The sequence below is a fragment of the Strix uralensis genome, chromosome 3 (genome assembly GCF_047716275.1).
Source record: "Strix uralensis isolate ZFMK-TIS-50842 chromosome 3, bStrUra1, whole genome shotgun sequence".
NCBI lineage: Eukaryota > Metazoa > Chordata > Aves > Strigiformes > Strigidae > Strix > Strix uralensis.
Window position 1 is genome coordinate 124229382 of NC_133974.1, and position 12906 is coordinate 124242287.

The 12906-nt window shown below is 45.1% G+C and overlaps 1 long non-coding RNA gene across 1 annotated transcript; it reads left to right on the forward strand.

Annotated features, from left to right (window-relative positions):
* Positions 1-227: 227 nt before the first annotated feature.
* On the forward strand, positions 228-11472 carry LOC141941467 (uncharacterized). The gene is made up of 4 exons (XR_012628336.1): positions 228-263; positions 3429-3503; positions 10213-10431; positions 11335-11472. It is a non-coding gene; the product is annotated as an uncharacterized LOC141941467 (long non-coding RNA).
* Positions 11473-12906: the final 1434 nt, after the last annotated feature.

Sequence of the window (12906 nt, forward strand, 5' to 3'; positions counted from 1 at the left end):
AAGGCTGGTGGGGCAGGGGGCAATCCATGCTTCTCTTGGTTTTTCTCTGGGCTTATTGCAGGGGTCTGTTGCCTGATGTAGTAACAGCACTGGAAGAAAGCAGAAAAGTGAGATGAAGAACTCCCGTCTGCCCCAGCATCGCTCCAAGAGATGCCAGAGCTGCCTGTTCTGCATTCAGAACTGAGGCACTGCAGCCTTTCTGATTTCTCTTGTGGAGAATGCCTGATGATTGACTTGAGTTGCATTGCTCCATTGATGAAACGGTTTGTCAATAAAAAGGTAGCTTGTTGTGCTCAAAGCTTTGATGATCCCATAACAATTTCCTAACCTACTATCAAGATCTTATCCTTTTATAAGGTGTACAGTGCAATGCCTGAAGGTGTTCCTTTCCAAGGCAGACAAGTACCTTATCCCCTTGCTTGGGAGGTTTCTTGCCTTGATGTTGCTTCTTCTTTTTCCTCCAGTTCTGCTTCAAGCAGTTTCTCCCAGCTCTCAGGGTTGGACTGGATTTGCTCTGCATTGGTTGCACAGGCCAAACAAAGAAGTAGCTTGCAGGAAACTAACTGGTATCCCAATGTATTTTGCAATGCTTTAAATACTCACTTCTATATGTACAAAACAAACACTTTGAAAATAGAGACAATGTCCAGTGTCTTATTAGACACAGGTTAAGCACTAGCCTGAGTGATCTTGGAAAAGAGGACCTCAGCATTGCCTGGCTCATTTACGCCAAGAGAAGGTCTCTTCTTTACATCTGCTGTAGTGTCTAATGCTGGGCAGGCAGAAGCAGCAAGGGAACAGGCTGTGGATACACAGAAGATGTGAACCATGCTGGCACCACATGCAGAAGTTCAATGCTGCTCCTGTTTTTGCAGAGAACACTGTCAAGAATTTGTCTTCTGTGTAACAGCAAAATAAGCTTTGCAGAAGAGACCACCTTTATTTGTGAGCCTGCTAACAGAAAACTTACTGTAATACATTTATTGAAGTTGAACATGCTGGGGCATGTCTGATAGCTTGTTTGGAACTGTACATGTTGTGCTCCCAGTCGGGGTGTCTGTTGTAGACTTAGGAGCCCTACTGTTGTGTATGTAGCTGCTGGCTCGCACTCCACTGTAAGGTGCACAGCCACTCTGTTTGTCCCTGGCTTTTCTCTCCATGTGGCTAATTAGGGACACATTCTTACCCTTAATCTCCTTCCAGGTTAGTTCTGCTCTGGACTGGCCTCAGTTTTTGCTGCCTTGTTTGGTTTTTTTTTTCCCAGTCCATCTCATCCTTTTTTTAAAAAACAAGTAAAACCGGGTTGTTATGGAGGGACACTGTGCCCATAAGGCGAAATACTTCAATAAGAGAAAAAAAGGGAGAAAAAATACCATTCTCTTTAGCCTGGCAGCAGCCAGGAAGAGCTGTAGATCTCCTGGGAGGTCTTGTTACTGAAGATGAAAGAGACTCACAGAAGACTTGTCTGCTTTGGAAAAAATCTCCAGAAAGCTCTTAGCTCCATCCACAAGCTGCTTCCCATCCAGTAACTTAGCCAGTAAAATATCTTGTGAGCCTACTTTAAAGCAATGAACTAAAAAGTGCAGACTGTGAAGTGGGATTTTATGGCCCCATGTATATTTCCAAAATATGATTTTACTCTTTATGAAGACTCAGTGTGGAATTTTAATGCAGAGAGTGAATGATATAGAAGGCAAGTTGGGGACGCTTCTGGCCTGGATGGAAACTGCTGAACTCACTCTATACTCTCTGCTTTTGAGAAGAGAGCTGGTGCCAAGCAGGTTGTAATTCTCGGGCCAGGGCTGCTGCAGGGCAGAGGAAGAGGCATTCAGTGAAGCGATGTATTAGGCTGCAAGCATCACTGTTCATAGCATTTACTCACAGGTGAGCTATAGAAACAGGAGCAGAGAGCCATAAACCAGAACTACCTCATAACAAGAATGTTTATTAAGAGATGGAGCCAATCAGCCTGGCCACTGTTGCTGAGCAAGCCAAGTCAGGATTTCCCTGGCACAGAGGTGCTTTATTTCTTTTTCAGCATAATTCTGCAATAGAAGCTCTTTTTCCCCTAGGCATTAGTAGCAGATGACAGGCCATAAGTGTAATTGCATAGCTAAGACATAGCTCTTGCTGCAGCTAATGGTTTCTTTCCTTAATAAATGATACAGGCAAGAATGTTTGCACTTGGTCCTTCTCAAGTATTCTGAAAATCAGAAAATATTAAAACATTTCCTGAGCTCAAAATAGTATAATGTATGCACAATTTATATTCAGAGCAGTGGTACTTTATTCTGAATGAGCCAACAAACAGCAGGCAGACTGAGTATCCATCAGCCTGATCATGCACTCAGCAGAAAGTGCTTCTGACTGTATGCATGAATGCATGGTAGTCACTACATTGCCACAGTCAAAATATTTGGCTTTGTCTATAGATGTTGAAAACATCTCTGAATCTTATCTTTCCAAGTGAGTGGGTTTCTTCTAAGCAAAGTTAAACAAATGCTTCTCAAAGTGTTCTCAGATCTCTAAGTGTTTCAGGTTGTCTCAACTCATCACAATACAGAAAGTTACTCTGAGGAAGCAGGAGACTCCTGGGGCAAGTTTTCAGAAAAATACTGTCAGTATGTTGCCCCTCTCCACCTGACAGCTGGGCCCATAAATCAGGACTGTCTCAACTATAGGGAGGTGCAGGACCAGGACTGGAGACCATCTTCAAAACTTAAGTCAACCAACCCATGCTCTGGTAGCTGCAGGACTGTCTGACCATCTGTGTAGGTACATCATAGGGCATGCCAGTGCAACATTTAGGGCATTCTGAATCTGTAAAGGGGTTAGGTGGTGGTAGACAGCAATAATGAGGGAGGCTCTTGTACTTTCCCTGTTAAATCAGCACTGGGGATCTGTCTCAAGTGCCTGAATGTGAATGCACATAACAAGGGTAGCCAATAGGAAGCACTTGGGAAGCAATAATGCACCTAATAGGAGTGAACCCATTCTTACCATAGCAGAGGAGCATGTCCCAGAAGAACCAGGGCATTCCAGACACTGGAGTGCTTGTGGTCAGCAGCTGCTGCTTTGAAGGAAGCAGTAGTAATTTCTCTTGTGAGCACTTCAAGGCTAATAGCCTGCCTCTGTGCTGCTCATTTTCCCAGTTCCTGAGATCGTATAGGAGGTGCAGCTTGGTTAGGAAACAACACTGAAGTTAGGATAAGATAATCAGCATATGTACCAGTTCATACAACCCACAAAGTTGGTATGACCCTCTACACTGCCAAGCAGATTTGTTGGGTATACTAGATCGGTTTAACATCTGGCCCAATGGATGCTGGCTTAGGTAGGACCTCTGAGAAACCAGTCTGGCTTTTATTCTGAAGTATGTAGACTTCTATGGTTCATAATTTTCATTTGTGCCTAATTCTTTTCCTCAGACTGTAAGAGCAGAAGTACAAGGCAGCAGCTCCAACAGCTTACTCTTGACAAACTGGAGATGCAGCTCAGTGTAAGTGAAGGGCTGTACTTGGGTAGGAGTTATGTGCAGCCTGACCTTGGGTTGAAGAGCTACTGAAGTGACCTGAGCCACAGTCAATCACAAGCCAAACAGGAGACAACTGTGCTGCCATGGAGAAGGAATGCTTCATACTGGGATGTATCACAGGCAGTTGTCCTTGCCTGTGTACAGACAACTGTTTTTTGATGTGGGCTGGGGATCTGTGTCTGAGCTGGGGCATTCATCGTGGAAGGGATGTAGGCCTGCTGGAGAGAGTCCCAGGGAAAGCATGAGGTGGTTTCCAGGTCTGAGCCCTAGGAAATATGCACTATGACAGAAAGCAAAAAGCAGCAGGGGTTGACTTTATTTAACCTATCCTGGAATTGCCTTCTCTGTCACCAGCACTACTGGGCTTGCAGTATGCCCTGGAGGCTGCACACTAGTGATAACGTAAGTATTTTAACATTTTGCATTAATGAAATTGACTACCATGTGCCCTAAAGATAATAGCCGTCAAGCTGTCACTCAGAACATTTTAGGTGGGAACAGATGCATTTTCCCCTGAAGCAATTTTCCTCTGTGAGAATGGTGATATTATTAAAGTTTGCCCAGAGAGCATTTCAGCAGCTCATTAAACACAGCTGCATATTTGGTGTAGCATTAAAGCAATTCACTTAGTAATTAACTAAATGTATGATAAGACATTTTAACTAATACTCCTTTTCTCATGTAAGTGGTATTCATTTATCTCAATCTAGTGTTCTCCTAGCATGGCAGGAGAGGATCACCTGCCATCCAGGGTGGGGGCAGTCTGAGAAGCTACTGCATGGCCCTGACAGGCTTTTCATCTGAGCATGTCAGGTCCTCCTCCAAAGCAACCATCCATCTCTGCACTGGACTTGTCAGCCTTCTCCCTCCTGTCTCCACCCTACTCCTTCCAAATAGTAATCTTGATATTTCTCCACATTTTGCCCTCCTCTTTTGGACTTCTGTGTTTCTCCTCCTGTGTCCACAGGTACGATGTAGTTTCTCCCTTCCCGCTGCTGCTGCTTCTCTCTTTGTCAAGGGCTGTTTAGGTAGTTTTGCAGCCCTATGTGTTGACCCATGTCCCACAGTGGCTCTTCCAGGTGCCTTTGCTCCCTGGGGCTGTTGGATGGCAGAGCCAGAGTTGCTCTTTGCTGTGCAATGGCCTCAGGCCCAGGGGAGCTTTGTTGAGCCAGGGCTCCTGCATACTGGGCACCCTGGGACCTGTTTGTCCCTTGAGCTTCAAGGGATGTATTTGCCATTCCTTGCCCTGCTCTGCTGTTGTGCTCAGCTCCTTGAATCCTCAGCATTGCAACTGCAATTGCAATGGCACAGCCTTGACATGTACATGCATGGCACAGCACAGAGAAAAGCATCTTACATTTCCAGCTCACAGTGCTTGCTGCAGGTGATCACCAAGACCTCCACCAAGAAAAGCAACAGTCAAAAATCTTATGTTACACACTTATGTGTTTTCTGCCCTTGTGAGTGAGCAGGTCTGTTCTGAAGCATTCCTAAGGCTGGGATGGCGTCAGAGAGTCCCCATCTGGGTCCATCACTGGAATCTTTGTGGGTCTCGCTTAGTGCATGCCAGGTTTTTGTGCAGCCTGAATCCTGTCATCCAGTGCCAGGGAGAAGCTCCTGTATGCTGAGGCTCAGGCTGTTCACCACCCTACCTCCCTGAGCCACCATCTGGCCAGATGAGCATTGGAGTGGCTCTTCTGGGGCAGCTACGGCATTCATTTTTCACCCCGAGGCAGGGTGACCCCAGGGACACCTCAGGGCTCTCAGCATGCTCAGGGTAGGTCCTGGGGGTGGGCAGCAATACAGTGCTGCAGCTCCTAGGCAATGGGGAGCAGCAGGTCTGCTGCAAGACACAGCTCTGGGATAGTCTCTTGCTAGGCCAGCAGCTTTTAGACAGTCCATCAGGATGCAGAGCCATGGATCGTGGGGTGAGCTATGTGGGAAGCAGAAAGGAAGATGGATAAGGAGGGCCCAGGCTATTCCTACAGCTAGGTTTTTGCTGAACAGCCAGACCTCAGGTGAAACCCTTTGTTCAGCACATGGGAAAATCTGTAGCAGATTCAGGGAGCTGCTAAATATGCAGTTTGTATCCTTGCCCTATATGGGAAAAAAAAAAAGGATTCAGCATTATCTGCAGAGCCGCCACCATGCACCAAAGTCATAATTTCACTTCTGTGGCTCATAAATGGTGATATGATTTTGTTTTTCCTAACAAGTAATATGACGTAGGGCATCCACTGAAAAAACGGAGTATTTTATTACACCACAATGTCCAGTGTTCCTAAAGATATCTGGAATACTCCCTAAATGTAAAATGGACCTCCCCCAACCTCAAGACAGACCTGAGTGCAATAATATGAATATAGTTTTTAGCAGCTTCCCTGTATGTTGCTTTGTAACCAGAGAATGAAAATTAACTGGTGTAAATATTATTTTGGAATATTTTGGCCGCGTCTCAGAGTCATTCAAAAAGTTTTTTGTTCACTTCCACCAATACAGAGCATGTGTGATGTTTGTAAGGGAGATGGAAAACTCCTGGATCAACCCACTTTACCTTACAAATAGTTTGCCATAGACTGACATCTCTTTGCCTTGTTAGTACAGTGTAGCCTGCAAAGTTCAGTGTTAAATAGAAAACAGAAGCAAGACAAGGAGCTTGTCTCATCCTCTGAGCATTTAATGTAACTTAGCTGCTAGACTTCTCTCACTGGATTGTGAAACGATGTTTTGTGTGTTGTGATGGGCTGTAATGGGATCCCACAAGAGGCTCCCATGTCACTGCTGAATGTTTCCCAGGAATCCAGGAAAATAGTGACCATTATCGTTTTAGGTACTTGCAGTGCCAGACTGGCAGTGAAGTGCTATTGATACAGACATCTTTGAAATGTCTCTACAGTCAAAGTCTGCCACCCACAAATGAACAGGGCATTCAAGGGATTATCACTAGCAGCCTTCCTCTGCTAAACAGCTTACTGAATTTCAGCATTGTCAACTGGGAGTGGGCAAATTGAATAATATTAATATTAACTAACATAATTTTTTTTCCCATGGTCCCCAAGGTATTATTTTTCCTCTTGCTTAATTGTAAGGAAGGTGCTGTGTAACTATAGAAACCTTCAAACTCACTTGTCCCAAATTTGGACGGAGGGAGACAGGGGTAGAGAAAATGGAGAAGATATACACATTTTTCTTCAGCAGATTTCTCACAGCTCATAGATCCCCAAAAACAAGACAGGGGAATGAGGAAGACATTTCTCTTGTTCTGTGAAATTTAATAATACTTTGAACACAGTCAAATTCTCCATCTTAGTCTTTATGTTCTGGATCCTTCCACCCATCTGGCTGAGCCTGGGGTTTCAGTTTCTGGATGTTGCACAACATGCAGGAAGGAAACAGTGGGAGGAGAATCAGAAGGAGGATCAGAGGGAGTCCACCTTGCTGGTGGACTCACAGCAGGAGCAGAAACAGGAATCAGTTCCCTGCTCGTTACCCTCTCAGCCAATACATTAATTTGTGCATTCTTGCTTTCTTCCCAAGTGTAGAGCTTTTGGGAGTTGCCCTTCCCTGTGAGAGTGTCAGTAGTGGAGACTGTACAGCCCCTGCCTGCTCTTTGGGCAAAAGGGGTGGTGGGAGAAGATGAAGGCACAGACAGGCTGGGCAAGGTAAGCAGCATTTCTGTCCCAAGGCAGGGTGAATTTGCCCCTGCAACATTAATCTGCAATGCATGGAAAAAAGCCTCCTTTGGTTCAGGAGGCAAATACTGCAGGTGTTGGTGAGACCAGAGGTAAAATATCCCAAGAGTACAATTACAGAAACTAAAAGTGAGCAAAGGCAAAGGCGCTGCTGTTTGTACTTTCTTAGCTGTCTCAGCAATTGGGATGGAAGTTAGTGCAGGCCCAGGACCCAGGGATTAACACCTGTTTATGATCCAAAGATCATAAGATCAAAGATCATTACAGCCTGGTTATGATCAAAGAGTAGTGCTCACACCAGCAATCACACAATATACTATTTGGCACACTGGTACTCTGGCCAGTGAAAACTTTAGCCCAAACTGCCCTGCTTAGGTGGAATATGAAAGGCAACAAAGAAAAATTTTAAAAAATTTAAAAATTTACAAACTTCATAAAAATTTGAAAAAGTCATACAGAGAAAGCAGTCAGTAAAAATGAGACTTTATAATGTGTGCATGGCTAGGATTGGCAGGGTTTAAGAAAACAAGAAAGAAGGTCTATGAGAACAGTGAGTAAAAGACAGATTGTAGTGATGGAGTAGACTGAATGCCAGGCGATGGAACTTATTAACTATGGTGGAGAAAACGCACATTCAGTCAAACTGCATTTTTGCCTTGCCTGTCTTTGGAATGGGTCAGGAGATTGTTCATGTATCAGAGCAGGAGGAAACATTTCATGCTTCACACCATATCAAATCACATTTATTACAGACACACATTTTGATCAGTAGGCCCCAATCATTTGTATCCACAGATCCAAAAACAATGGCTGAGGAGGCAATCCAGTTCACTGAGGTTCATTCTTAACTAATACTAGAATAATTTCAATCGGAAGGAAAGTAATTTTGCCCAGGACCTCAGGAGATCATCTACTCCAACTCCCCCCAGTACAAGCAAACACTCTCAGAGCTGGTCCAACTACATCTGGTTCCTGCAGGAGCAAATCTGGAATCAGTGGAGGAGTTTCCAGAGTCTGGGACATGCTAACACTTTGCATGTGTGCAGCCAGTGAGTGGAATGACCTGGTAAATGTTATGAGAAAGAGCAAAAATAATTGAGAGACAAAGAGGAGATTGGGATAATGTGGGTGAGATTAATAATTAGTGGCTGTCAACAGGTTCTTCCAGGAAACAGGTTTAACCTGGATTTTATTGTTATGAGAGGAGACAGGTTTGCTTGGCAACTGCAGGTATTTGCGTGGCCTAGTCATGGTTTGGCGTTGGGAACGTGGTGAAGCTCTCTGCAGCACAGAGTTTCTGTGAGACGGGTGCATGAGCCCGCTTGGGCTGCACACCACTTGAGGGGGTGAAGAGTAAGGAGGGGCCTCAACGCAGGCTGCATGAGAGTGTTACTCCCTGCTTATCCTGAAGCGTTTACATCCCTGAACAGCTGATTCGAGTCAATCACACATAGCTGCTGAGAGATCCACATTTTAAACAAACCCCTGAGGCAAAATAGGGAACCTCTGGAGGTTGCCAGGGAACCTGTTCCCATCTGAATATGGTAGTGATCACCACAAGTGCTTCCAGAGCCATATGAGGCCAGCACTAGACAGATGTATGCCCCACCTCTGCCTTAGAGATCATCTATTAAGGAGTGCTTAAACTCAAGCAAGAGGTCTGATGTTGTGGCTGGACTCAATGATCTTAAGGGTCTTTTCCAACCTAAATGATTCTATGATTCTATGTTGATTTCAAAACAGCATCATGAGATACCATATCTGAGATCCTCATGAGTCCACAGAGATGCCCTTACCTTTTGCTGACTCTGGCTCCAGTTGCTTCCTGTGGCAACAATCTTCACTTCATCAGCTAGCTCAAATGATTTTAGGAAGGGAGTGGAATGGTCTATTTTCCTTCTGATGCTTGCACTGCTCATCCCTGTCAGGTCATGACTTTCCCTGTGGTTTTCTGGGCTTTCACCAGCATTACAAATGCTTTGCCAGTTCTGCATGAGAGGCCTATAGTTCAAGAACTTCTTGTGAATGTGTTACAGGTCAACACCTGCCATGGGACTCCATGGGCACTTAAGCGTCTCTACCATTTCTTCCCTTGTAAAATGGAGGCATTTGCACACAATCAACTGCAGACCATGGACTTAATACATCGTACTTGATTTGGTTATTAGTAACTTTGAGTTTTTCCCTATGAGGCTGAAGTATCCTTTGTTAGGCAAACCAGACAGGGTTTCCCTAAGGCAGGGTGAGGGAGGTGAAGAAATGTGGTCAATATAATCTGTGGGGTTAATGGCGCTACACCATTTCCCATCAGTGAAAGATTTGTCCCTCTGTGCTAATAGCAATCCATGGGTAGTGTTCTGGAGCAGGGCACCCCAAACATGCTGTTAAAAAACAATTACTTACAAATGCTCAAGCAACTTTCTAGGCAGTATTTTTTATGATTCACTGTACCTAATTTAAATTACATTGCTTTACTTGGGGCAGGGTGGAAGGGGAGGGAAAAGTTACTGTAAGCACTTATTTTATTACTGGCTATAGAAACTGCAAAAAAAAAGTATTACTTTAATTGAAGTTGGTGTTCCAGTGAAATTTCTCAACATGGAAATTAAACCTCTTTCTTAGGAGACTGTAGCTCCTCTTCTTTGGGCTTCTAAAACTCTTATTTTTTTCCCAAAGCCCAGTACAAATATAAAGTTTCTGCTTTGTAGTTTGCCTCTTTTTCAGAGAGAGAGCATTGGCCTCAGCGGTGATGTCTTGTTGTAGGCAAGCTTCCAGCTGTGCCTTCAGGTGCTGCTGTGGTTAGTTCAGCTGCCTGAGCAGCATTGTCCACAGCTAGGCCAGACATCCCCTTGGCCTTTGGGGCCTCATCAGTGGGTTGGACTCTTCATAGCTCAGGATCTGTTACATGAATGTTGAGGAGCAGAAAAGGACTTGACTTCAGGAAAATCTAGTGTCTCACATGGTTTTCTTTCTTCTCCTTAACAGACTGCTTCAGCATGTGTCCCCAGCAGGGTCACAGGTCCTGCCAGAAAACCTGCTCCAGTGTGGGCTCTTCTCCACAGGTCACAGCTTCCTTCAGGGCACATCCACCCGCTCCAGTGTGGGGTCCACCAAGGGCTGCAGGTGGAGATCTGCTCCACCAGTGACCTCCATGGGCTGCCAGGGGACAGCCTGCCTCACCATGGTCCTCTCCATAGGCTGCAGGTGAATCTCTGCTCCAGCACTCAGAGCACCTCCTCCCCCTCCTTCTTCACTGACCTTGGTGTCTGTGGGGCTGTTTTTCTCACATTTTTTATCCTTTCTTAAATATGTTATCACAGAGATGCTATCAATGTCGCTGATTGGCTCATCTTTAGCCAGCAGTTGCAACTGGCTCTGTCTGACATGGGACAGCTTCTGGTGTCTTCTCCTGCAGACCCTCTCCTACCAAAACTTTGCCGTGTAAACCATCCTACTTCATCACACACTGTATGCATACCTTTTGACAGCTCCAATTAGGACTGCCACAGTGCCTGCACAAGATGAGGATGAGTGAAACATGGTGAAGCAACCCAAGTCCAGAGAATGGCTGTGGAGATTTAGGGATCCAAAGGGTTTGCTGAAAGGATTGGTAGTAAAGAAATGCTTCTCACTGTCCTTCCCAGAACTCTTTGCAAATGACTACTTCCAGTCTCAAAAGCCAAGAAAGCATGAATGCTGCTCCATGTTGAGGTCATTTTTAAATTGAAGGTAGAGATGGAGCATGGGCAATGTGCCACGATTCTCAGCTCAGTGCTAGTTTTTGTTTTGGGTTTTTTTGTTTGTTTCATTTTGTTTTACCAATGTTTGTAGACAATACAGCCTGCTAGTCTAGATTTTCCAATGTATTTGAACACCCAAGGATAGATAAAAGGATATATAGCACTCACTGCAAAGCCTGTCAGATATGTATTTGTATCTTTTGGTACCTCAGATGGCTCAGGAGCAGCAAGTTGCCCTGAACCAGCAGCAGGGCACATGTTACTCAGCTGTCAACAGATGATACTCAGTTTCATGTAGAACTTATCACCATATTGATGCCCACTGCTGTCTGAAGAGCGTTTGTCAGTATTATACTTTGAATTCCAGATGGAGCAGACTGGGGTTCCCACAAGTTTTCAAGCAGCAGATTCTACCTGAGTGTTTCATGAGTGACCTGTAGCTTGAGAAGAATAATCACAGCTTCTTCAGTCAACCACAGCTCTTGGTAAGTTTGATGAAGTACCTTCTCTTATCTTTTCTTTCTCATAACACACAATGATTATGACAATAAAGATCATAAAATCATAGAATAGTTTTGAGTTGGAAGGGACTTTTAAAGGTCATCTAGTCCAGTTCCCCTGCAATGAGCAGGGACATCTTCAACTAGATCAGGTTTCTCAGAGCCCTGTCCAGCCTGACCTTGAATGTTTCCAGGGATGGGGCATCTACCACCTCTCTGGGTAACCAGCTCCAGTGTTTCACCACCCTCACAGTAAAAAATTTCTTCCTTATATCTAACCTAAACCTACCTTCTTTCAGTTTAAAAGCGTTACCCCTCATCCTGACACTACACTCCCTGATAAAGCATCTCTCTCCATCTTTCCTGTAGCCCCCTTTAACTACTGGAAGGCCGCTATAAGGTCTCCCCAGAGCCTTCTCTTCTCCAGGCTGAACAACCCCAATTCTCTCAGGCTGTTCTCATAGGAGAGGTGTTCCATCCCTCTGATCATTTTCGTGGCCTCCTCTGGACCCACTCCAGCAGGTCCATGTCTTTCTGTGCTGAGGGCTCCAGAGCTGGACACAGCACTCCAGGTGGGGTCTCACCAGAGCAGAGTGCAGGGGCAGAATCACCTCCCTCGACTTGCTGCCACACTGCTTTCAATGCAGCCCAGGATGCAGTTGGCTGTCTGGGCTGTGAGAGCACATTGCCAGCTCATGTCCAGCTTTTCACTCACCAGTACCCCCAAGTCCCCAAAGAGAAGATGACAGCATGTTTTAATTTTTAAATGTTCTCTCAAGCAAAATGAATATTTATTCTGTGCCTGAAAGCATCTATTTTCTGATCCATAACTTCTTGTCTCTGTTATTCATAATGTGTCCTTTGGCTTCTTGACATTCTCTAGAGATGTCCCAGTCCCTGGCAACATGTCACTTATTAGGACTAACTTCTACAGACCCTGAGTGGCTTCTGGGAGGACACTGGGGTCCTCCTCAGGAAGACTAGGCAGGCTGGCTCTCATGGTTGCTGTGAGAGAAGCAGTCCCCCAGTACCAGCTCTTAGCACTCCAGCCTCTTAATTTTGTGCTACTACTGGCCAGAGGCAGCTGACAGAAGAGTTGACTTTTTGGTTGGTTCCTCACTACATTTGCTATCATCTCACGAATGAGTCTGTGGCTGTGTGTTGCTCAGATGCATCATGCAACTGAATGTAAGATGCTTGGCTGACAGATAGCAGGACAGGCCTGGACAGCAGCCCAAAAGAGGACGATCTTTATGTCAGTAAGTTCTCCAGCTCATATTGCATCCTTGCCTCCAGCACAGGAAAGAGGCAAAAACCAAGTGACTAAGTGCAGGCTGGGTGAGAATTCTTTAAGCTGTCTTTACCTGCTGGCATTGTGTCATCTGTATTCCCAGCACTGACTGCTACAGCTTATTTAACAGTCTAAGCATATGCAACAG